We start from the raw sequence: 22744 nt of genomic DNA on the forward strand, positions 1-22744 counted from the left end.
TAGTAAATGTCATTGCAAGGACATTTCTACCCATCCTGCTGAAAGTTTTCTGCCTGAAACGTCAACTATTTATTCCTTTCCATAATTCCTCCATCATTTTGTGTATGTTACTCTGGGTTTCCAGTGTAGTGTACAGATCTATTTCTGTTAGTGCAATGACTCCCCCCTTAGCATTAATTATTGACATAACTTATTCATGTGCATTGATCTATTGTTCTCTCTGCAAAGTGAATATACAAGTTAACTTCTCCAGGTGTGTGCCTTTATTTATTTGATTTGATGCACTTCTCGCTGTTGTAGTCGTCAGGGACACTGGAGGTCACCCTGCCTTCCCACGTCCCACAGGAGGAGCATTTCACTATCCTGCCTGGCATCTCTACTGTTCCTAGCTGAGCAAATATAAAGAAGAGATGGGAAAAAAGCTTGAGCTTTCTTCTCTTTACTTTTGTTGACTGAAGCCTCTCTTTGCTGAAACCTTGAAGAGCTAAAGCCAGAAGATTGATGAAGTTTTAAGGGTATTTGGGGATGTAAGAAATGATTCTTGAACTCTTGTACATAACGGGTTAAATTAAGTGCCAACTTATGTGTGCTCTGTTCTGAACAGGGTCCAATTACTGTTTGTCCTTCACTGTGGAATCTGTCTGCAACTTGTTTTAATTAACTCACAGATGTTCTCTTGAGCAGCGGTCCCCAACCACCAGGCCGCGAGGAAGTGATATGAGTCAGCTGCACCTTTCCTCATTCCTTGTCATTCACTGCTGGACTTGAACATATGGTTGCCAACTGTCCCGTATTTGCCAGGACATATCGTATATTGGGCTAAATTGGTTTGTCCCATACAGGACCGCCCTTGTCCCATATTTCCCCCGCTAAGGTAGAGTGTTCCTATGAAACCTTTCGTGCCGAAATGGCGTGAAGCAAAGAAGCAATTACCATTAATTTATATGGGAAAATTTTTTGAGCGTTCCCAGACCCAAAAATAACCTACCAAATAACACATAAAGCCGAAAATAACACTAACATATAGTAAAAGCAGGAATGTTATGATAAATATACAGCTTATATAAAGTAGAAATAATGTATGTACAGTATAGTCGGGAAGATTAGGCCAAAACTGATCTGTGGGAAAAAACCGGCATGTACGCGCACGCGCGTGTCTATGCGCACGTTACGCATGCGCACACAGGTGCCCGCGCAAGGCTTCATGGTCATGGTAGTCTTCTTTGGGGTAAATACAAGTGTCCCAGGATTTGATTGCTAATTTTGTTCCTTATTTGGGAGTGAGAAAGTTGGCAACTCTAACAGTAAAAGTCATGTTGAGGTGAGTTTAACCCTACTTGAACATCCCACCCCCACAGGTTGGCTGGTCTGCAAGAATATTGTCAATATTAAACCGGTCCGCGGTGCCAAAAAGGATGGGGACCCCTGCTCTTGAGAACGAAATGGGGTCTGAATTCATACGGGTTACATACATCACTGATCTAAGTTCCCTCCTTTGTTTAGAGAAAACTCATTGATAAGGCAAGAACCTGTCTGTAATTAAAACCGTGATTTAGTAGACTCTCTTATCTAAGTAATTAAGTTTTGCTCTAACTGACTTGGCTGGAATATCTGTTGAACTGATTGCTCTTTGTATCGCTAGCTGTGTAAATTGTGTTTCTGAATGTTAGACAGAGGCCCGATACAAGCCCCCAGGGAGAGAAGGAATTCTGTCCCTCTAGGTGTTTTGGCTCTGGAGCCTTTCGCCGGCTGAGCTCGAACAAATAAACTGGTAAAAAGGAAAAAGTAAAGAATGACGTGGTGTGGTTATTGGTCCGGCGAATTTAAGTTTACAAGATCACCACTCAGACAACAGGTACCACATGCCTTTGCCTTCCTTTAATTTGCTCTTACTAATCAATCCCAAATGTCAATTGGTTGCTGGTCAAAGCTCTTTTTTGCTCCTCTGACCCGCTGCTGCCTTTTATCCTTGGTCAATGGACCTGATTGAATTCCCTTCCCCTCCAAACATCCGATGGTCCAACTGGTCGCTGATCAAAGCTCTTTTTCATAGGAGAATGAGCATCAAATCATTGTCAGCTGGTTCACTGAAGCAAAAAGGAGATGTAGCTTAAATCAATATCTGTTGAACAAAGATCCCATACCAACTGTTTGCATTCTGCAGCACTTCTCCCTGTCAATAAGGGTTCACAGGGAAACCCTGTAAAAGAAGGACCACATTGTAAGTCTTGGGTGCCACCACTCTGTGAAGGCAGGCATGCATGGTGAGATTGAACTATTATTATTATTAAATTATTAATAAATGCAAAATTACAACAAAAAACATAGATATTCTTTAAAACAGACCGAAAGGGTGTAGGCTGAAGCTACAGCTTATTACGCCTACCCCTCTTACTTATACAAAACATATTTGGTGTCAATCATCACATCAAAAAAAAATTCATAATCTTTTAACACAAAATCCAATTCCAAGTATCATTTATTTACATTATTCCCATTCCTTTTAAATCATGTATTTTATATTTGTTCATTAAATTATTTTTAATTAATTTTTTAAACTTAAGTGTGGTGCATGCTTTTAAATTCTCACTACAACTGTTCAATAGATTCATCCCTCTGACTGAAATACAATGATTTTTTACATTTTTCTGATGCTTTGGTTTTGAAATGTACATGTTCCTCTCAAATCATGTTGACTTTCTCTCATTTTAAACAACCTTTGGATACTTTGTTGTAGCTGTCCATTTTTAACTATGCATAATTTGTATTATTTTAAAATCTACAAAATCACTGAATTTTAATGTATTTAGTTGAATAAATAGTGGATTGGTTGGCTCATAATAACTTGTCTTATTTACAATTCATATGCCTTTCTTTTGGAGTAGAAAAATTGAGTTTGTAATTGTTTTGTGTGTATTTTCTCATACCTCTACACAGTAAGTCATGTATGGGACTATATGTGAACAGTATAGTGTATACAAAGATTCCTGATTTAAGAAATCTTGTGCTTTGTACAGTATTGCAATACATTTTGATATTTTTGCTTTGACATAATGTATATGTGGTTTCCAGTTTAATTTATTATCTATTACCACTCCTAAAAATTTTGTTTCAGATACCTTATCAATTTCAACATCATTTATTCTAAGCATACTATATGATCTCACCTGTGTAACAAAGTTCTTATCTACTGAGGAAAACAATGTTTGGTGTCGAGACGTAAAACCCAGCAAAAAAAACTTATAATATATCAGGCAGCCTTTGTCTATGTGATTCTGAGACTTGGAATAAGGGGTTGAAAGACCTGACTTACAGAAATTCAACTTTACACATAATCTCCCTGACTCAACTCTCAGGTACTCTATTCGAATCTCCTCAAACTGGTAATTTGGTTTATTATTGTCATATGTTATGAGGTACAGTGGAGAAACTGTTTTGCATGCCTTCTATACAGATAATTTCATCACATAAGTGTATTGAAGTAGTACAAAAAATAATAGAAAGGAGAATGTAATATTACAGTTACAGAGAGTACATTGTAGACAGACAACAATGTGCAAGTAGATTGTATTGTTAAAGGTCCTTCTTAACATACAACAGGTACGTTGCATGTTCTTATAACTGCAGGATAGAAGCTGTCTTTGAGTCTAAGTGGTATGTGATTTTAAGCTCTTCTGGCTTCTGCCAGATGGGAGTGGGGAGAAGAGAGAGTGTTCAGGGGGGATGGATTGTCATGTTGGCTGCTTTACTAAGGCATACTCCATGGAGGGGAGGTTGTCAGGGATTGCAGAGTAGGCTTGACCCAAAAGCAGAGCAGTGGAAATTATTTCGGAGTAAATGATTCTTTATTAATAAACTCCAAGACGACAAGCCACGAGGGGCTACAAAACAAAGGAGAATAGATAAGCAACAGGCGACAAGGTAATTGAAAGCTAGGAGCAACTGGTTGAGGCTGGCTGGTTCAATGGATGAACATGGACTGTGGATGAGAGCTGGGTTTAAATAGGCTGCAGATTGTCGCGATGCATCTCCACTCTGCCACCCAAGGTAAAGATTTTACATTATCATTTAGGGAGAAACAATTTGTTTCTGACTTACAGAAAGATGAGTTTGTGGACAGATCTCAGGAACGCCACCTGGGGATGCCCTGTACATATCAAGATACTGGAGAAACATCACCAACCATGTCTCTACAAAATCCTTCTTGTTCACTGACAGGATGAGCAAACCCAATGTCAGTCTCCTCTCCCACATCAACATCCTCAGCCTGGATGGTCTAATTATATTCAGTTAGCTCCATTGGATAGGTTACTTTTTTGCATGCCTCACATTCACTCCAAAAGCAAACGCTATATTCTGAGCTCTATCATGGGACAAGATCAGCAAATGTTCAGAGGAAAAGATTCAACAATGTCTTTCAAATCTCCTTGAAAACAAATTGCAACCTTCCCACTGACACTTAGGAATCTGTGGTCTGTGACCTTTCAAAATCTAGCAGCAGCTGAACAGGATGACTGTGAAAACCTTGAGTCCAGGCATTGGCAGCACATGGAAGCTTAATATTAAAGAAGAATAAAAGTGCAGCATGTCGCAAACCATCAACCTTCCCACCCCATCTGGGGTAGAGTTTGTGGGTCTCACCAATCCAGCCACTTTCTGATCAGCAGCTCATTGGCCCATTGTTGCACCACTTGTAGTTTGGACGCTCCTAACCTCTCTGTCAGTATGTAACATTTGGGTGCAGTAACCTACGGACCACCAAGGGTTTGCAGCATACCTGGATCGCTGAGCCGTGAGCGTCATGGAATCAAACGATATGGAAGCAGGCCCTTCTGCCCAATTTGACCATATGGATCACTCTGAAAGCAAGAGGCCTCAGACTGAGTGCGGCCCTGGGAAGGAACAGGTTTCCGGCTCAGCTTGGGACTCAGAAAGGCTAGAAGTCAGAGTAATTTTGTGTTTTTTTAATATTTTTAATTTACTATTAATGATGCTAAAATCCTACATTCTTTAGGAGATATTAGGGGCAGACAAGAAGGCAAAGTCCATTAAATAAGTTTGTTAAGATTGCAGGTTTGAGGATTGGTGTGCAGTTTTACTGATGCCCCTGCCATTTGACCTAAAACACATCTTGGAGAAGAACCTGCAGGTGGCAGTGGTCTCATGCACCAGCTGCTCTTTCCTTCTTAGGAACAGAGGGTAGGAGTTTCTGATCTTATGATGGAAGAATTATCATTGATGAAACATTTGAAGATGTTTAGGTTCAAAGCATTGTCCTAAGGAGCTGCTGTAGTGCTGGCCTCCAACAATTTGTGTACAAGATATGACTCCAACCAATGGAGAGCTTAAATTCTGTTTCCCAGTGGTAAATTTTAATTAGTATTTTTGCATCCATATTTAGCAAATATAGTCAAAAACCATGCCTTTCACCTTGCCTCTGAAGACTGAAAGATGGAAAATTAGGTTTAATGCTGGCATCATTGATGAATGTATCCTGCAGTTCAGTGTTCATGAGGTAATTGTGGATAAAGATGTTTTCAGCCTCTGATAATTTAACTTTTTGGAAACACTCTTCAGACTTTCAAATTTTACTATGCATCATAATCAAAATTTCCATAGATTTTTAAAAAGGGTTTACTAAGGAATATGGAACCAAGATATGTAAGTGGAAATATTACCAAAAATACAAGGTAGGTTTGGTGAGTCGGCAAGCCTGCAGTTCTGGGTCCCTTCATTGGCTAGTGCAGGGGTTGATATCGATGATCAAAGCCCTAAGGTCGAACGGTAGTCCAGAAGTCAAAGCCTGAGGGCCAGAGCCTGGTTGCTGGCGGCTGGAAGCCTGTCCTGTCCTGTCCTGTCCTTGCTTAACCACGCACTGATTTCTTTTTTGAAGAAGTAGCAGAGAAGTAGAAAAAATAAGGTAGGTGTTTACCTAGATTTTCAAAAGGCCTTTGATAAGGTATCCTGTACCAGACTAATCAATATGGTTAGAGAAGGTAGAGTCCAGAGAGAAGTACCTTAAGAAAATGCTGGCTGGTTTCACAACAGAAAGGAGAGTATGTGAGGAAAGGGTAGATTTTCACAGTGAAGGATTATGTGTGCCATCTTTTGTAAGACTGAGTGCTGCATCACCTGTGAGTTGTCGTTAAAAAATCCCATGTGCTTTTTGGAAGACAGGGGAAGCTCTACTTGCTGACTTAATTATAATTCTCCAGCAACCAAAACAGTTAAACTAAATGACATGGCTTTATCATACTGCAGTTTGTTGTTGTAATACCTGTGCAGCGCTGGTCTTATCTAGTGTGACTGGTTGCGGCACTCTTTGTCAGAAAAACAAATTACATAATACACTAGGTCCTAGTAGGCCATCAAAAGCTCTAGGTATGGAAAGGAGGCAGTGAACAGAAAACAAACACTTCCGGAGTTAAGTTTTGTTTATTAAAAAGGCAATATATACAAAATATTTACATGAATATATACAATTCAAAATACCAACACTCCGTTCAGGTTCCAAATCTCAGATACCAATCAAAAACTAAATTCCTGTTTAGTTAGAATCAGTGATATTCATTAGAATATCCAAACATGAGGAGTTACTCCAATTTTTCTAACTAATTAGATCTGGTGTTGTTCCCTATTTGAAGGTTTACAGGCTAACCTTTCATTTTTTATTTATCCCTGGTTAGTTAGAAAACTAATCCAATTCCCATTCTTAACTTCCATTTCAGTTCCAGTCAGTATGTCTACAAATTCAAAAATTATATATATATATACAGCTTTACTCCTTTCACGACAATTCTCTGGCATCACAACTTCTAAACAAAGTAAATCTCGTGCAGTAACTTATCAAAGTCCTTGCAAAAATAATCAGTTCTTGCAGATTCAAATCCTTCGAATGAAAATATACATCCAACCTTATTAAATCCTCTATGTCATTAAACATTTCGTTCTGCGCTGGGTCCTAATCTTGGGGGCTCGCCATCTTCTTGATTCATTGGATGAAATAGTTGATCAACCATGGAAAGTCGATTCACAATACTTACACAAAAAAGAAAACCTGACCAAATACCTTGTTGTGATTTGAAGAACTAATTCCCGGTTACATGGGGGAGATCTTGGACACTCGTCTCTGCCAATATTGTGTCGTTATAGCTGCTGCGTGTTATAACTGCAGCTTCAATAGATTGTTATCGCTATCATCTCTCCTCTGGGGGTCTCACCCTGAGGTTTTCAAGTAAGCAGGTTAGAGATACTCACTAATAATTCCACCTTTAATAGTGTATATCTTTAGTTTCTCATAGTTTGCTGCGTTTCTCTCACTTGTCTGTGCGTCAGCCACGGCTCTGCAAAAAAGTTTGGTAACCTTGTCTTCATCCCTCCTCAGGTGGAGCTTTCTAACATTATATCTTTGGGTTTAATTAACCTGGGTTATATCTGAGCTTGTTGGCACAACTTGGCTGTCAATTTATTAACATTACAGTCGTAACTTGGCTTGAAGAAGCACTTTATTGGGAGTAAACAGTCTCCTGAAGAGATGAGAGATTTTTGCATGAAAAAATGTATTTGTGGTCAATAAACTTGTTGGTTTATAACCTGAGCCTCAATCTAATAACAAATAATTATCAGAATATAGAAGGTGAGTAGGTCATGACACATTTGTAGGGTCACAGAATGCTGTTATGCGGACTGAAATGCTGGGTTGTAAGGGACCAATATATAATATACAGCATTGAGGCACAATGTTCTTCTGCATGAATTAAGGTAATGGAACTTAAACCCTTCTACCTGCTCATGGTCCACATCCCCCCATTTGCTGCAAAAGCATGTGCCTACATAAGCACCTTTTAAAATGTCTCTATTTTATTTGCTTCCACCACCACCCCTGTCATTGCATTCCAGGCACCCACCACTCCCCATGTAAAAAGAACTTGTCCTACTCATCTCCTTTGAACTTCCCTCCTTTCATCTTAAGTTCATGCCCTATGAGGCATTAAATCTTATGATGCTTGGCCTTAAATATTGCACTAAATCTGATTGTTATAACTTAGGCAAAACTCACAAAAATAATAGATCCTTCCAAAGGAATGAAACGCAGATTTACGTGGCATCACTTATTGCCCCATCAGAATGTCCTAAGCACCATGCAGCCAATGAAGTACTTCTGAAGTGTAGACATTAATATAATGTTGGAAACGTATCAGTGCACAGAGTACATCAATACAAGGGAGAAAAATATTATACTAAATGTTTCCTATTGTCATTTAGGGTGTTGCATTCTGAACCTGCAATGTGATTCCCTGCCCATTTTCTGTCCATTGCAGAACATCCCCACTCAATCTTCAAGGGTTACCCTGAGCTTCCACTCCCTATCACATTAATTCACCATCCCATTCCCACTTTGACTGCTATCTTCAGTGTCCTGCAGTTTTCCAATATATTCCAACATATGCTCTGGGAACAGCATCACATCTGTTATGTTACAGCTTTTGGAATTTAATATGCAATTTAATAATTTCAGCCAAGTTCTTTTTTTTTCTACTCTTCACATATAGGCTCCCACACTTCTGTTTAAATTTGCTTTTCTTTCTATCCAACTTATGTTTTTCGTCCTAAGCAAATGTTACTTTGACAACTTTGGTCTGCATCCAAACAGATGTCATCTTTGTTCTCTGACCCTCCCTTTCTCTGCATTCATAACTTAAGCTTCCTTTGAGTAAATAGGCCTGTGCTGTTACATGCAGAAGGGGCCTTGGTTAAACTTGTCATCTGAAAGAAGCAACTTGGACAATGCAGCACTCTTTACTCAGCATTTGAGTAAAATCTGGGGTTTTATTCTCAAATCTGTGGAGTTGCCTTTGAACCCATGACCATCTGACTCAGAGGATACCATGTGACCAACTGACCTGATGGCTTAAATTTGCTTTCTTTGCAAAAAGTTTGTAATGTTCCACAAATCCACTTCACTTCCTCAACTCAGGCTCTGTACATCTTCTATCCATCATTTTCAGTCATATTGTTCTATGGCACTAACATCTATCAAAAGGAGAGCAGCTGGATTTTATACTTATTTCCACACCGCTATGCCTAACACACCAACCAATCCTTTTTCCTTCAACCTAAGAAGGTCCTTACTACCAGAGAACCGAAAGGGAAAAAGGTCTAAGGCACAAATCCAAGCTGTCTCACCATGCCTCGCAGGTAACAAATGTGTGTTTGGAGATGCAGAGCTTGTAACAGTTACTGATTCATGACCTCGAGTTTGACATCCCATGGAGTCATGTTGAATTTTAGATCTGTGAAGATAAAAGGAACTTACAGAAAAATAAATGACACTAGAAGAAGTTTCTGGCTTCCTTTACAACGCCAACCTGCAAATAAATCTTAACAAAATTCGCAGCTGTGTGTCTGAGCTGTTAGACTTTCTGGGTCAGTCAATCAAAGCAAAGGCTGCCTATTTCTGTACATCAGTTCCAGACCTGCATTACTGCTTGAGCCAAGTAAGATGTCTGTTCACATTGTGTGTTTTTGTACAAGACAAGCATTCCAAATGCTTAAGCTTATTTTTCTCTTGTCCATTATGCATCTCTAAACAAAGTAATGCAGATTAATAAAATCCTGAACTAAGCACTGGAGTTCCATTCTGGAGGTGTAGAGGACTATGGGTAACCCTAGGTAATTTCTCAGGTAAGGACATGTTCAGCACAGCTTTGTGGGCCGAAGGGCCTGTATTGTGCTGTAGGTTTTCTATGTTTCTATGTATGGCATTTTGAACTTGTGTCAGGATCACACAGTTTTCTGAACAGTTGCGATGTCCATTTAATATGATCATGGACACATGACAAAAGGTGCAAAGCAGATTTACTAGAAATCAGTACCTGTTTGGAAGAGTAATTTATCATTTTTTTTTATCATTATTGTGTTCTTTATCTTATTTATCTTGGATCTGAAGTAACAATTATTTTGTTCTTCTTTACACTTGAGTAGTGGAAATGGTATTAAACAATCTTGAATCTCTCTGCATCGCATTAGGACCTGGGCTCACCCGTGGCGTATCGCTCCAGACCTAGAACACGCTACCCAGTGATTCACTTAAGGCCTAGATTTCACTGTTGTTCTCAACCTCTCCTAGTCAGCCTGGCACTTAGAGTGATCCGCCCTTTCACCCAGGTTAGTTGGATGGGCATCGGAACTCCTCTGCCTTGGCTTTTCCTCTCCGAGTCGTTCACTCCATCCAGCACGGCTCCAACTCCAATGCGTTGATTTTGCAGCACACCAACACGGCACATCTCTCGAACTTGCTTCGCCTTCGCTCGCCTCTTCACTGTTTGCAGTGATAGTTTATCACAATTTACTTCCAAATAAAGTGTTTCTTACTGAATCATAGTGAACTGAGAGATTCGCTACACTGATGGTGCTAGTGATGATCATTCTGTGGTGCATCACTTCAATTCTGTTTCTAATATTTAAGAAGTATAAAGATTGTTGCTTAGGTGATAATTTGGGTAATTTGCAGAATGAAACAAAGTTCTGCAACACTTTCAGAATGTTTGGCTTTCACAATAGAATCAAACTGATTTTACTAGGTTTCAGCATTTTAGCATCTATCTTCATACTGAGATGCATCTCCCCAGGTATTGCAAAGACACATTTAAACTCTTTTCAACTTTGTGTGTAGAAGTGAAGTTATTTCAGCATTTCCTCCGAAATATGTTGATTATCCTCTGTACCCGCTGTAGCAATACAAAAATCACAAGAAAGTAGAGCAGGAATACAACATTTGGCTGCTGAAGCCTGCCCTGTCTTTCAGTATGATCACAGCTGATCTCTGCTGACTTCAACTCCTCTTAGGAGCAATTTGGAACTGTATCATCCAGAATCTTGCCCTGAAAGTCCAGTTGTCCATGTGTATAATTGCATATAGTATACCTATACAAATTAAATTCTTTCTCACCTGCTACAATTGTAATGCTGTGCTGATTTCCTGTTTGTCATTACTTATGAGAGAATTCTCCCATTCATGTTGGTGTTGTATTTAAAGTAAAGCTGTTATCTGTTACTTTATATTTTGATTTACGTGCTGCCCCCGTGTGTTATTCCTTCCCAGCATGAGTAACTTTTGGATGCTAAAATAGTAATTGCGCAGTGAATGGCTGCAGCTACAATGTCCACATGGAGATGCATCTCTTGCAATCATATGATGATCTTTCTAGACTAAAGCTTTCAGAGCTATCTGTGCTGTGAGCTTCCTTGCGTTTTTGACAACCATCTCCAGTGAAGTTGCAATCCCATAAGCTAAATCAAAGGTGAGTTTTTTTTGTGTCCAACAGATTTGCGGTACCCTTTAGCCTCTTAAACTATATGTGAGTTAGTCTCTCAGTGGACCATCTAAAAATCTTTTTGAAGTTACAGTGCCTCTTCAGGTCAACAATGTAATCAGTGACTATTCCTCCCATCTCCAGGGGTGTATCTACAGAAAATAGCGCTTATGGCAAGCTCCCCTGTCCAAACATCTGACACCCATTTTTTAGATAACTTTACCATAATATCAGCTCAAAAATACAAGTCAAGCTTGTTAATCTTTTAATTCACAAATTATGGCACTACATGAAAATTATAGCTGTACCTTTCTTGCTTTCACTGATGCAAATTGGTCTATGATGTGATCAAAGTCGGTTTTTTCAGTTTCTTCTCTTTCTACAATCAGCAGAAAAGATCACAGAGTCTGCCTTGACCCATTGAGGCTCTCAAATATGTAAGTATTAGTTTTAACTTGCTGAGTGATCTCTCACAGCTGGCGATGGAAACTGCGATGGTTAGCATTATCTGAATAGCCATGCGAAGATTGGGGAAGGCGCTCTCATCTCCATACTGAACAATAAATTCAAGAAGCTCTTCAGGTCTTGATATTTTCATGTTGACCCACCTTGATAGCAACATTCTGCAATCCAAAATTTCTTCATATAGCTGCTTTCCATCAACATCAGAGCTGTACAGTTCACCCAAATTTTCACACTTCTTCTTTAGATCATTACTGTCGGCGCTGTAACACAGTCCCCGGGCATTAAGAAGGAACCCAAACTTGGCGTCAGTGTCGTGCTAACGAGCAAACCTTTTGTCCATTTCTCTGTGAAGACGGTTGAGTGTTCCCTTCATGACTTCTTCCATTTCCTCCTTAGCTGTTAACACAGTGTCTTTTCAGTTCTCATCGGTCATTCGTTTCTTTCATCTCTGACGTCTTTCAATTTCAATATTCCATTCTTGACAGAGACCGACTCCTTCTTCGAGTGACTCACTGACCAACACTTCTTTCATCATAAAAATGATCTCGGAGCGCTTTCAAATCCAGGGCAGCATCGCGGAAGTTCATGCTAGGGTCCTGCAGCCTCTTTTGAATACGGTCAATGCGAATGAGTACTTTGTTCCAAAATCCTAGCAAAATCAGAAAATCGTAACTCAACAGGTGGTTATACAGCTGCCTTGCGTCACTTCTTGTTTCACTGGTCTCATTTTCATTGTCTATCATGTCCTGGAGAACTAGAAATATCTCCTCAAGGTACTTGTTAACGTGCTTCACTGCTTCTGTCTTTGCTCTCCACCTGGTTTTGGACTCTGACTTAACAACCACAGGCACAGCGTTTTTGAGTTTTTCCCATCGCTGTGTTGAATGAGAGAAAAACACGTAGAGAGCTTCGGTGGTTCCAAAAGACGTGACCATTGTTTTACCCTGCTTGGCTGCATGTACACCCACCAAGTTGAGTGAGTGATTGTTGCAATTCACAAGCACTGCCAGGTTGTTTTTCTCACTTATTCTTTATGAACACAACTTCTGTGTCCAGCCATCACAGCAGCATTGTCATAGCACCGTCATAGACAATCTTGTAGCTCTATTTCATCCTTCTCTAGCTGTTTCAAGATGTCTTCAACCAAGTTGTCAGCATCCTTCTGGTTTATCTGGATAAAACCAAGGAAGAACTCTCTAACACGGACTGTTTTCCTTTCAAGATCAACTTCCACATACCTCACTACTTCTGACATCTGCTCATGGTGTGCCTGATCAGTACTTGGCTTTATGAATGCTTCTCAGTAAACTCTGGCGAACCGTGGTTGCCATCATGTGGATGAATTCATCCTGGACACCTGGTGAAAGCTAAGACATGGTTCCAGGATGACTTTCCAGATGAATGACGTGTGCATTTTTGGTCCCCTAATCTGAGGAAAGACATTCTTGCCATAGAGGGAGTACAAAGAAGGTTTACTAGATTGATTCCTGGGATGGCAGGACTTTCATATGATGAAAGACTGGATCGATTAGGCTTATACTCACTGGAATTTAGAAGATTGAGGGGGGATCTTATTGAAACGTAAAAAATTCTAAAGGGATTGGACAGGCTAGATGCAGGAAGATTGTTCCCAATGTTGGGAAAGTCCAGAACAAGGGGTCACAGTTTAAGGATAAAGGAGAAGCCTTTTAGGACCAAGATGAGGAAAAACTTCTTCACACAGACAGTGGTGAACCTGTGAAATTCTCTGCCACAGGAAACAGTTCATTGGCTATATTTAAGAGGGAGTTAGATATGGCCCTTGTGACTAAAGGGATCAGGGGGTATGGAGAGAAGGCAGGTACAGGGTTCTGAGTTGGATGATCAGCCATGATTATACTGAATGGCGGTGCAGACTCGAAGGGCCGAATGGCTTACTCCTGCACCTATTTTCTATGTTCCTATGTTCTTTTATGACAGGGTCAGAGATGGCCAGTAGTTTCAGTAAGCCAAGGAAGTTTCCCACATTGGAGTCATCGTCTAGCTGAAGTGACTCCCTGTGTCCTCGCAAAGCCAGGTTCTGAGTCACAAGGAATTTTGTGCAATGAAGGATTCTCATCAAGATATCACGCCACTTCTGCTTTTTCTTCTCAATCTGTGACTGAAATACAGCATGAATAACTCCTCTGTTTCCAGCTAAATTTCTTTCTATTTCTTTCCACTGTGTGAAGCATTCCCGATGATTCTTGGCATTTTCATGAACACTAATCCTTTCAGGTGCTTTCCACTGGTTGAATCCACTTTCCTGCTCCAATGAGGATTGATGTTCTGACCGGGAATAGAGAAGACAACAGATACAAAATGCAGACTTTTTAGAAGGGGAATAGACCAGCCATGAGCGAGTCACTTCCTCACCACGACCATTTCCCAATTTCCTCTTGAACCAAGTTTTGTTCATTGAGCAGTTATTTGTTGGTAGGAAAGGCCCCTCACTGTTCTGGAAATACTTCGAACCCAGCTTTATTATTTCTGTTCTCAGCGCGTCAGGCAGAATTGCTTTTTCGGTATCCTTGTTGAACTTCAGAAGTCCAATGTCATGCTGTTCAATCACTTCTGGTATGACAGTTCGAGGCTCTTTGACACCATCCAGTTCACTAGGTTCAGTGTCGTCAGGTTCAATCTCATCAGGTAAAATCTCGTCAATAAACTCAACATCACCACCACCACCATCGTCTTCCCCTCCTGTCCTGTCCACATTCTCTGTGGCAGCCTCACTCTTAATCCGTCATGCTTGGATTTATCTGACTTGACTTCTTCCTCGGCTTGTGACACATTTGTACTTGATCCATCTTCGGATTCTAACAAACTTCTAGCAGGTGCAGGCGACTCCATGGAACGTGTTGAACTACTGCTCCGGGCTTTTCAAAGAAGGGCATGAAGAACTTGCTCGAATTCTTGGCTTCCTCCGCCTCCAACTTTCGTCTCTTCCATCCTTCAGCTCCACTTTTCTTCTTCTTCGTGAAGAAATGTTTCATGGTCTTCTTACACAATGCTCTGAAATAAGGCCATCCTAGTGCTTCTCACCCATGATAATGAAAGACAGATTGATCTGAAGAAAATTCTTTTTTCACTATCTGAGGATGGCTTGTCTGACTTTAATAGAAACTGCTCAGTGGCACCCCCCCTTCAAGTGGCGCCCAGGGCACGTGCCATATCTGCCATACCTTAGATATGCCACTGCCCATCTCTCATTTCATTTGTCAAATTTATGGCTGTGCACTATCTCAGGTGGCTGAAGTTCTCATTAACTCTCTCTGCCAACAGGACATACTTAGCTTTCTGTTGAGCTACTGCTAGTGAATGAGATACTTCGAAGCTGATTGCTTTCTTTTAAATTGTTTTGTTCCCCCACTGCATCTCTCAATGTCTCTACTTCACCTCAAGTAATATTACTGGTCATGAATAGGTCTCCACATAGAATGTAGATGATTTAAAAGCTTTGTTATCTATCCCAGGCTGTGAAAGATATTTCAGTTTGAACTGCCATTTTCTCTCTCTCCCTTCCAAAATAGCATCATAATAGTCAACTTCTACTTCACCCCCAACAAGTTCCACAATGGTGCAGACTTGCAATGCGTTTCCTACTGGAATTTTACTTTAAAAGCATTTAGTGAAGCTTTAAGAGCAGCTGCTGTAATGCTTCAGAAAAAAAAGCTGCTGTTGCTTGCAGTTCTCTCTCTGACCCTACTTTCTGAACTCACTGATCATCTGCACAGAAGCATCAAAGTTCATGGCCATTTTCCGCCTTTTCTGCTGCTTCCACCTTGCAACAGCGGTTGCTTTTTGGAGTGCTGCAGTGGAGTGGAATGAAGAAGCAATCCCTTAGAGGAGCAACAATTTTTTTTGGATCATTTTCCTACTGGTGCTGATCTATAACAGAACACCTGATTATCCTTACAGCTAATCGTAGTATATTTTGGTTTAAACTTGCCCTATGCTGGGAATACTTACAAGTTCCAACTGCAATAATGTCTCCTAAACAGGACTATGTATTTTATTCTTGTCACACAGAATAACATGTGTATGTGCGATATTTGTGATGACATCATTACGCTTTATACCCACATGACTTATTTACATATATAGATGCACAACAATGGTTGAACTTGTAGCAAAGGAGATTTTTCGGGTTCATTTCAGCCAAGAGTGAGATTATCTTCAATAGGCTTTAAGAATAATCCTGACTGAGATGTAGTACATTAAATTTACTGGTCTTGTAGAATCCATGATATGCAGAGTCCAATAGTGAAAATCATTATGCTTCACTGCACAGATAGGAAAACTCTATATCTAATGTGGGCAAGGAAGATACTTGTTTTAGCATGGAGGGCCAATTTGAAGTTCCAGAGTTACCTGGTAGGAGAGGATAAAAATAAATCTCTATAGCAGCAACATTCTATTGTCACTATGTTTTCTTGTCCTATTGATGAAAAGATTCTGAAGTTGAGCAGAATAAAGGTTGGCCTGTCAGGTATTATCAGGAATACAAAGGGGATCATTTTCTGCAGAGGGATTTGTCAAGGGATTCCTTTCCCTTTCCTTTTTCTCTATAGGTTTGTGCAGTTCTTGAAAAACTAAAGACTCCATATACTTAAAATTTGAAATAAAGTTTGAAAATGCCAGGAATATTCCGCAGGTCAGGCAGTGACTATGAAGAGAGAAACAGACTTGGCTTTTCAGGGTGATAACTTTTTAAAAATCAGGATCTTGTGATAAACTGCATCTAATTCATTTCAAAGATGCTTGAAATATCACATTTCTTTTATTTCTTCTCTGGATCTAGCTGCAGATTGCAAAGGCAGCCGTTTCTTGTTGTGTCTAATTACCCTACCAGAACAGTCCATTCTGTTTTAGTACAACTAAATCAACTGCTAGATATTCTGTAAACACCTAAAAGTGAACTGCAACTAGGTAGAACAAGGTAACATTATGAAAATTACTCTCCCACAAGATCCAGTCACTCTTTGTGACTGGTAAACCATATGTCTTTTAATGAACAATAATTATGAAATTTCATATAGACAATTGATTAGTGGTAAATTCAAAAGGGTTTGAGTTATAAATGATGAAGGAATAAAAAGATAGTGATTAAGTTTAGGCAAAAACAATGGGGGGCTTGATTTGTACAAAATTAGAAAGTGAGGGTCAACTTGTGAAAAAACCTTGTGACTTCTAGTGGATATGGAGATGGATAGTGCACAAGGAGGAGAAAATCCACATCTTGGAGATTATTGATTTTGTTTACCAAATATTGTCACACTAAAGTTAATTATAAAATGTGGGTTGGCTACCTTTCTCCTTTTTTGAGGCCAATAGGATTTTTTTTCTCTTGCACTCTAGCCAGGTTCTGGAAAAAGCACTGCCATTATTAACTACTTTACCATCTCTCACTATGCTGCAAGGCCTTTAGATTTGGTGACCTTAAGGTCATAAAAAGAAAAGACAACTGTTCTGCTCTTTTTCCTGTGATGATTGATCAATGCTTCTTTGGTCAAAGCAGTGTGTTCTAATCAACCCAACCTTTAGCAGAAATGCCAGATCTTCTCCAAGGCATTATTAATATGATAAAATTATCAGAAAATTATGTTGCAACACTCATTATAAAGTATTCTTACAAACACAGTAACACAGGAAATTCAACGTTGCTTAAATAACCTCAGTGCATGCCCTTTTCTCACTGTTGCCATCAGGTAGGAGATACAGAAGCCTGAAGGCACATGCTCAGCAATTCAGGAACAGCTTCTTCCCCTCTGCCATCCGATTTCTGAATGGATTCTGAAGCCTTATAATAAGTGACCACTTTATGTTGTAGTAACACGTCGTTGCATGCACTATTAGGCACGTATGGATCTGTATGTGTGTGAGTAAAAGTTCGGACTCTACCAGTAAAGAACCATGAAACTTAGCTCCTGTCTCCCGCATTTTTATTAATAACATAGTTGTGTAAACAGGCCACATACACAACAGACGCTACCTCACTTTTTTAAATATACAGTATTTCTGTTTTTGCATATTTTTTAATAACCCATTCAATATATGTAATTGATTTACTTGTTTTTTTTTCCCTCTCTGCTAGATTATGTATTGTATTGAACTGCTGCTGCTAAGTTAACAAATTTCACATCACATGCCTGTGATAAAAAACCTGATTCTGATTCTAACATTTACAAATGTGGTATTCTCTTAAAACCATGGCACAATTTCATGCTGAATGTCCTGTTTCCCTTTCTCAGCCAGCAACAATGTTCAATACTCATCATGTGGGTTAATGGCCTGAACTAATAGCCAGAAGCATGGCATTTTCACACAGTGATATTGTCTTATGGCATGCAAACAGGTCCTTTGGCCCAACAAGTCCTCACTGATCACTCTCTGCCTATTAAAATGAATCTTACATTCATCACAGGTATTTTTTATTCTCCCCACATTCTCATCACCTTTCTACCACTCACCTATGCAGCAAGGGGAATTTACACTGGTCAATTAACCTACCAGCCTTTGGGATGTGGAAGCAAACTGGAGCATCAGGAAGAACCCCACATGGGATGCAAACGCGACATTGATATGGTCTCACGGTGAGGGTGGAAGCCGGGTCTTTGGCACTGTGAGCTGCCGTTCCATTAACTTCTCTACTGTGCTGCTCAAACCTAGGGCCATGAATTCAAAACCCATTGCAATTAAGGAAGGTAATCAAATAAAATTAAGTGTAATAATCTAGTATTAATGATGATGAAGGTAAAATGATCCAATTGCCATGCTGTCTGGTTGACCAGCATCTTTCAAGGAATAAATCTGCTACCCTTACCATGTCTGACCTATGTGTGCATCCAGACACACCAACATGTTTGATTCTTAATTGCGCTCTAATATACATATCACAGTTCAGTAACCAGTTAGGAATGGACAATAAACACTGGCCATGTCACATGTGGTAAATGAGCAACAGCAAGATTTAAGAACATACAGGACACTTTCTGTTTAAAACATATCTGGTGCAATTTGTAGACTAAGAGCATGAATGAAAGAGGCCCAAGAAAATTACCCCATGTTCTTTGCTCTTGTCAACAAATACATGTCAAAACATAATAAATAGGCCTGTTGCAGTTGGCCAGGTGTGCAGTTTCCTGGGTTGGTGAGTTCTGTGCTGAAGCAAGCATGCAACTACATGGGAAGTATGGCTGAATTATTGTTATTGGGCACTGATTTCAAATACAGATGTCACTGGAAAGGGAATTTAAGGAAGGCATTTAGAAGATAAAGAATACACCTGGGATTTGCTGAATGTTGTAACTCTTATGATGTTGCTAATTTCTTTTTTAATTTCAAAAATTAATTTATTCATAATAAAAAGATTATATATAAAGGAAAAAGATGTGCAAAAAAACTTTTACATTCAAGATCATTACATTCAGTAGTAGCAAAAAGATCACAAATAAAGGTTGCACCATTGTCACTCACCTGGCTTCCTGAGGTGATACCCTTTTTATTGTTTGAGAGGCTTCCCGCCCAACTCTGCCATCTGTTTGGAAGGAACCTAGACTGTGGTCCTTTCCCTCAGAGTCTCAGCATTGGTTCACTAAGTGTCAGTGGATCCCTCAGCGTGTACTCCTGTAGCCTGAACTGTCCCAATCTGCTGCATTCCCTTAGATATCTTGCTGTGCTGGAGGACCAACAAGTTTCAGACAGATTAAAGGGCATCTTTTATTGAGTTGATGACCTTCCAGCAGTACTAGATGTCTGACTCAGTGTGTGACCTAGGAACAGTCCATAAATTAGAATCCTCTGTTATGCAGTTGCTGGGATAAACTGGGACACAACACTTGCATTGGGCACAACACGCACTTGGCAAATCCACAGTCTGCAGGGAGGTGGGTGACTGTCTCATCCTCACCACAGCCATCCTGAGGGTGGTGTACATTGGTGGTGGTACGTCATCTGTACAGGAAGGCTCTGATTGGGAGGGCCTCACTTGCCTCCAGCAAAGTGAGGCATTGATGCTTGTCGGTCAAATCTGGTGATGAAGTTTTCTGCCAGGTGGTTTGGACCCTTTTGTTGAGTGAACAAACCCACAGAATTAATAGTGTCCCTGTCTTGCAGTGCCTGTAGTACATTTCCTGCTGACTACTGCCTGATGGGTTTGTGTTCAAACATGTTTACATCAACATGGAAGGGAGGGGTATGGACGGCTAAGGTCCCATCTGAACCACAGCCCTCCATACTACTCCCTTTCACATACTTATCCAAACTTCCTTTAAATGTTGAAATTGAAACCGCTTCCTCCACTTCCACTAGTTCATGCTCCACACTCATGACACCATCTGAGTGAAATAGTTCCTCCTCAGGTTCCCCTTAAATATTTCACCTTTCACCATTCACCTATGACCTCTAGCTCTAGTTTCACCAAAGCTCAATGGAAAAAGTCCGTCTGCATTAATCCTACCTATACCCCTCATAATGTTGTATATCTTGGTGCCCATGAACTTTGGATCCATACACAGCCTGATCCAGCCACAAACTAAGGAGGTGATCAGGAGGAGATCGATGTTGTGTACATTTCCTAACTGATTGTATCATGGTCTGGAATGGAAATACCAATGCTCAAGAATATAAAAAGTCTACAGAAAGTGGGGAATACAGCCCAATCCATTACAGGAAAAATCCTCAGGAGAAATAGTAACGGGGGACAAGGAGATGGCAGATGAACTGAGTGAGAATTTTGCATCAGTCTTCACTGTGGAAGGACACTAGCAGTATGCCTGATGTTGTAGAGTGTGAAGGAAGAGAAGTGAGTGCAGTTACTATTACAGGGGAGAAGATGCTCAAAAAGCTGAAAGATCTAAAAGTACATAAGTCACTCAGACCAGATGAACTGCACCGTTGGGTTCTGAAAGAGGTAGCATTGGAGATTGTGGTGGCATTAGCAATGATCTTTCAAAAATCACTGGACTCTGGCATGGTGCCAGAGGACTGGAAAATTGCAAATGTCACTCCACTCTTTAAGGAAGGAGGAAGGCAGCAGAAAGGAAGTTATGGACCAGGTAGCCTGTCCTCAGTGGTTGGGAAGATGTTAGACTCAATTGTTAAGGACGAGGTGATGGAGAACTTGGTGACACAGGACAAGATAGGACAAAGCCAGCATGGTTTCCTCCAGGGAAAATCCTGCCTGACAAACTTGTTGGAATACTTTGAGGACATTACAAGTAGGATAGATAAAGGGGATACTGTATACTTGGACTTTCAGAAGGCCTTTGACAAGGTGCCTCACATGAGGCTGCTTACCAAGTTAAGAGCCAGTGGTATTACAGGAAAGTTACTAAGATGGTTAGAGCATTGACTGATTGGTAGGAGGCAGTGAATGGGAATAAAAGTATCCTTTTCTGGTTGGCTGCCGGTGACTAGTGGTGTTCTGCAGGTGTCGGTGTTGGGACCACTTCTTTTTACGCTGTATATCAATGATTTAGATGATGAAATAGATGGCTTTGTTGCCAAGTTTGCAGATGATACGAAGATTGGTGGAGGGGCAGGTAGTGTTGAGGAAATAGGAAGAATACAGAAGGACTTAGACAAATTAGGAGAATGAGCAAGAAAGTGGCAAATGAAATATAATGTTGGAAAATGCATGGTCATGCACCTTGGTAGTAGATATAAATGTGCAGACTATTTTCTAAATGGGGAGAAAATCCAAAAATCTGGCAAAGGGGCTTGGGAGTCCTTGTGCAGAACACTCTAAAGGTTAACTTGCAGGTTGAGTCTGTGGTGAGGAAGGCAAATGCAATGTTACCATTCATTTCAAGAGGTCTAGAAGACAAGAGCAGGGATGTGATGCTGAAGATTTATAAGGCACTGGTGAGGCCTCACCTTGAGTATTGTGAATAGTCTTGGGCCCCTCAGCTTAGAAGAGGGATGCTGGCATTGGAGAGGGTCCAGAGGAGGTTCACAAGGATGATTCCAGGAATGAAAGGGTTATCATATGAGGAATGTTTGATGGGTCTGGGTCTGTACTTGCTGGAATTTAGAAGGATGAGGAGAGATCTCATTGAAACCTTTCGAATGTTGAAAGGATAAGAGTAGGTGTGGAAAGGATATTTCCCATTTTGGGAGAGTCTAAGACAAGAGGGCACAGCCTCAGGATAGAGGGGCGTCCATTCAAAACAGAGATGCGGAGAAATTTCTTTAGAACATAGAACATAGAACAGTACAGCACATTACAGGCCCTTCAGCCCACAATGTTGTGCTGACCCTCAAACCCTGCCTCCCATATAACCTCCCCACCTTAAGTTCCTCCATATACCTGTCTAGTAGTATCTTAAACTTCACGAGTGTATCTGCCTCCACTACTGACTCAGGCAGTGCATTCCACGCACCAACCACTCTCTGAGTGAAAAACCTTCCTCTAATATCCCCCTTGAACTTCCCACCCCTTACCTTAAAGCCATATCCTCTTGTATTGAGCAGTGGTGCCCTGGGGAAGAGGCGCTGGCTATCCACTCTATCTATTCCTCTTATTATCTTGTACACCTCTCATCCTCCTTCACTCCAAAGAGTAAAGCCCTAGCTCCCTTAATCTCTGTTCATTACCTATACTCTCTAAACCAGGCAGCATCCTGGTAAATCTCCTCTGTACCCTTTCCAATGCTTCCACATCCTTCCTATTGTGAGGCAACGAGAACTGGACACAGTACTCCAAGTGTGGCCTAACCAGAGTTTTATAGAGCTGCATCATTACATTGCGACTCTTAAACTGTATCCCTCAACTTATGAAAGCTAACACCCCATAAGCTTTCTTAACTACCCTATCTACCTGTGAGGCAACTTTCAGGGATCTGTGGACATGTATCCTCAGTTCCCTCCGCTCCTCCACACTACCAAGTATCCTGCCATTTACTTTGTACTCTGCCTTGGAGTTTGTCCTTCCAAAGTGTATC

Source organism: Mobula birostris, chromosome 1, assembly GCF_030028105.1.
Source record: "Mobula birostris isolate sMobBir1 chromosome 1, sMobBir1.hap1, whole genome shotgun sequence".
Classification (NCBI taxonomy): Eukaryota; Metazoa; Chordata; class Chondrichthyes; order Myliobatiformes; family Myliobatidae; genus Mobula; species Mobula birostris.